At 40.9% G+C, this 4,653-nt stretch overlaps 1 long non-coding RNA gene across 1 annotated transcript; it reads left to right on the top strand.

Annotated features, from left to right (window-relative positions):
- The first annotated feature begins 250 nt into the window (after window positions 1-250).
- On the top strand, window positions 251-2,966 carry LOC106544219 (uncharacterized). The gene is made up of 3 exons (XR_015697408.1): window positions 251-432; window positions 1,983-2,133; window positions 2,654-2,966. It is a non-coding gene; the product is annotated as an uncharacterized LOC106544219 (long non-coding RNA).
- Window positions 2,967-4,653: the final 1,687 nt, after the last annotated feature.

Here is a 4,653-nt window from a genome sequence, read left to right on the forward strand (position 1 = left end):
TTTGTTTTTAAGACTTTGCTTGCCAAACAGAAGACATGAGGACAAAAAAGAGGAGACCCCCTTTTGTTGGACATCAGCGAAACTAAGATTTACAGACATGGAAGTGTGATGATGATCTACCTTATCCCATAATATTGCAGTTACTAATGTAGCCCAAGCTTCTGCTTCAACGAAAATGAAATGAATTGCTTAAGTTTGGGGGAGGAGACAAAACTGAAGCTTATATAACAAAACTCTAGCAGTTCTGTGCAACTGTAGCCCTAACCACATTTCTGTTCCTGCACTGTTTTGCCCAGCAGTAGTTTTTGATCATTCTAAGTCGTTTGCTGAATCTGGAGGACAGCATGAAGCTGCTCACCACCTTTCTCTTTGTGATCCTTCTAGCTCTTTGGGTGGGATTCCCCTCCACAACCGGGAGCGACCTCCCAGCAGGTGAGAAATAAAAGTAGCTGGTTGGTGAAGAGAGATGATGGAGGAAAGAGAAGGAAGCCTCATTGAGTTTTATGCCTTCGTTTTTATTTTTAAATTGTCTATTTGATAGAGCAGATAGAATATTAATTTATGTAGCTTTTACTATTATTATCAGGGAAACTGTGATAACATGTTAAACTGTAATGCAGTTTCAGAAATGCAAATGTTTCAATTCTGTTGATGTTCTTCATACAATTTACAATTTCGCACAAGCATGTTTTGTATGTATGTATGTACGTATGAATGTATGTATGTATGTACAGTATGTATGTATGTATCTTATTGAGAGAAAATGGAGATTGTATTTGAAAAGAAAGATTGCCATCCTATCTATCTATCTATCTATCTATCTATCTATCTATCTATCTATCTATCTATCTAATTTATATATATCAGAAATTTAAAACTCATTTTACACCATGCTAGATATATTAGGTGCATCTCCAGATGGTAATCTTTTTAACTATAATCTCCATTTTCTCTCAATAAATTAAAGGTGCATATTTCGAATCTATTTACATTAATTTATATAACACTTGAAAATAAATAATAATGATAAAGAACTCTAAAGCTGAAATTGATTACTTAAACAACTTCATAAAAATGTTTTGAAACTTTCTTTTAACTTACAGTATAACATATTGCAAACCTTTGAAGTTGCAGAAAAATACAATTCATTTTATTAAGGCTTTTAGGAGTTGTATCAGACAAGATTTAAATAAAATATGAGGTTGGAAGCCTGAAAAAGTTAGTGGATTGAATGAGCCTTTGAAACAAAGGTAGAATTCGGAATCCTTCTGAGAATATGTTGAGCAATATCTCTGCAGAAAATCCTTCAGCATTTTTTTCCATTTGTCCAATTGATTTTGAATAAGACACATCAGTCCAACTCACAGGTATGCTGGGGTTTTCAAACTCAATGTACTCCATGCTACACATATTAGCTACACCTGTGGTGGAGATAGTATTCTCTTTTCTTCACTACCAGTTTGGTAGAAGAAGCATGTGCTGTGCTTTGTCACTAAACAAAGCAGTTGATAAGTGACTACTACGTAGTCCCGTGATGGCTAACTTTTTTGTCCTCATTTGCCAAAATCATGCACGTGTGCACAACAGTGTGTATATGTGTGCCCACACCCACAATGCACTGTGCCCCACCCCACTGCGCATGCATGCCCCCCCTCCTGTGTTGCCCTGTTCATGTGTATGACATCCCCCCCTTGTACCCTAATTTTGGCCTAGCAGGCCTCCTGGAATGAAAAATTGAGTGTGGGGGGCACATCCCCATGTGCTCCCCTCATGCATGCACATCAGAGACCTGAAAGTCAGCTGGCCAGCAGGAGGCATGTGCACATGTGAGATGGAGATAAGCTGGACCACGGCTTGTGTGCCTGCAGAGAGGGCTCCATAAGCCAGCTGTGGGACACATGTTATAGATTTGTCATCATGGACCTATACATTAAATTTTAAGGTTAACCACTGTTGTACTGCATTATCCTCTTCTATTGCAGGAAAGCAGAGTCCAGAAAAGCCGGGGGAGTGTCTACCCGATCCTTGCATCTGCAATACTCCTACAGTTTATAAGTGCAGGGGAGATAATGATTGTGAAGGAAGGAAGAAGTGTTGTAGATATTGTTGTACAATGGAGTGTAGAGATCCAAGGTAAGAAGTTATGAGATTTAGATAGTACTTTATATGCACTTTTCTCAATGACATTCTTGTTTCATCTTCTTTGTGATTTCTTCCAAGTTTCTTTCACTTTAGCCTTCTAGGCCCATCTTGCCCACATTCTTTACTTTTCTTCTGTGGAAAATATATCTATTGCTTTCACCTTGCCTGCCTCTGATTCCCCCTCCTTGGAATGAACTCTGTGGGTACCGCACAACCTCATATGTTGACATCATTATATTTCACTAAAATTCTCATATAGAGCCAGTCTTAGTTTTAATTCTTCAGCAAGCTTTTTACAACAAGAATCCTCCAATTCAAATTGAAATACATTTTTCTTTATTGTATCATTTGACTTTTTAATTGAATCATTTGACTTCTTTGACAACTTCATCAGCAAAATGTGTACAGTACTCTTGAAAGTAGTTTGGTTGTTAGAATTATGATACTCATGTAGTGACTTCTGGAGTGTTGTTTATTTAGATTTTAACATGTCATTTCTAATCCATAACAGGCTTCCCGGCTAATGAAAGTGGTTTGATGGTTCAATGTATTCAACAATATTTCAGCATCTTTTTGATCCCTTCATAAGCCTCAATGTCTCTTGAACAAGAGATGAGAAGAACAAGATATCTGCCACACTGCTTTACTCCTTGTTGTTTCAGGGAACTTTTCTTTTTGCCTGTTTTGCTGAATGTCTCGCTTTCTGTCTTACAGCTTGCTATTATATACATATTTTCAATGGATAATCAGTGGATAATGAAAAATGAATAAAACTATATGTGTTTTTCATTACAATGCCCATAATTACATTTCTATCATAAATAAAGTTACTTTTGCAAATTTCACTTTTCAATTCTTCTTTTATTTGCTTGCAGAATGCCATCTTGGTCATTTTTAATTCACTATTTTTAAAAGAAAAAGACAATACAACCATGAGAGAATAGATTTTATTAAATTGTGATGTTATTTTCAGATGTACTTCAAAGAAGGAAAAGCTCAGGGTTGGGTGGGGAAAAGAATCACGCGTTATAAATAGACAATTGTAATACTGTGCCCTGAATTCCCAAATTATACTAGAACTGATATTATCAAAAGTCCTTAAGAGATATAATATGACAAGGAAAGCTGCACTCCAATCACATAAGCAATGGTGGGATTCATCCATTTCGCACTAGATTTAGATTTAGATAAATTTATTTATAGGCCGCCCTTTTCCCTGAGGGGACTCAGGGCGGCTTACAACGTATAGGGAAGGGAGTACACACAATGACATATAAAAACAGTACGTAATTAAAAGTGAAAGCAACATTCATCATTCGGGAGGGGACGGATTATAATCTTTAACCCCAGGCCTGGCGGGATAGCCAGATCTTGAGGGCTGTGCGGAAGGTCTGGAGGGTGGTGAGGGTATGAATCTCCACGGGGAGATCGTTCCAAAGGGTCGGAGCTACTACTGAAAAGGCTCTCCTCCGCGTAGTTGCCAGTCGACACTGACTGGCAGATGGAACTCGGAGGAGGCCTAATCTGTGTGATCTAATAGGTCGCAAGGAGGTAATTGGCAGGAGGCAGTCTCTCAAGTACCCAGATCCACTACCATGGAGGGCTTTATAGGTGGTAAGTAGCACCTTGAAGTGCACCCGGAGATCAACAGGTAGCCAGCGCAGCTCGCGGAGGATAGGTGTTATGTGGACGAACCGAGGTGCACCCACAATCACTCGCGCGGCCGCATTCTGTACTAGCTGAAGTCGCCGGATGGTCTTCAAGGGCAGCCCCATGTAGAGCACGTTGCAGTATTCCAGCCTAGAGGTCACAAGGGCACGAGTGACTGTTGCGAGAGCCTCCCGGTTCAGGTAGGGTCGCAACTGGCGCACCAGGCGAACCTGGGCAAATGCCCCCCTGGTCACAGCCGACAGATGGTGACCAAAGGTCAGCTGTGGGTCCAGGAGGACTCCCAAGTTGCGAACCCTGTCTGAGGGGTATAATATTTGGCCCCCCAGCCTGAGTGATGGAACACTAGCCAAATTATTGGGAGGGAAACACAACAGCCACTCGGTCTTTTCCGGGTTGAGTACAAGCTTGTTAGCCCTCATCCAGTCCCTAACGGCTTCAAGACCCCGGTTCATCACGTCCACCGCTTCATTGAGTTGGCATGGGGCGGACAGATACAACTGGGTATCGTCCGCGTATTGGTGGTATCTTATCCCGTGCCTCCGAATGATCTCGCCCAGCGGTTTCATGTAGATGTTAAATAGTAGTGGGGACAAGACCGACCCCTGCGGCACCCCATATGTTAGGGGCCTAGGGGTCGATCTCTGCCCCCCAACCAACACTACTTCGGGAGAACCAGTTATTAACTTTCTGAACAGTTTCGTGAACTGATTGTTGGAAGAAATCATTAGGGCAGAGAACCGGTTGTTAAATTATTTGAATCCCCACCACTGCACATAAGGTATAGACAAAAGTTATAGCTGAAGTCCTCCACAACAGCAATCACATACGCCACCATCCAAT

This window comes from Thamnophis sirtalis, unplaced genomic scaffold (genome assembly GCF_051295495.1).
Source record: "Thamnophis sirtalis isolate CommonGarterSnake01/CBP01778 unplaced genomic scaffold, rThaSir2_p1.2 scaffold_7, whole genome shotgun sequence".
In the NCBI taxonomy this organism is placed as follows: Eukaryota; Metazoa; Chordata; class Lepidosauria; order Squamata; family Natricidae; genus Thamnophis; species Thamnophis sirtalis.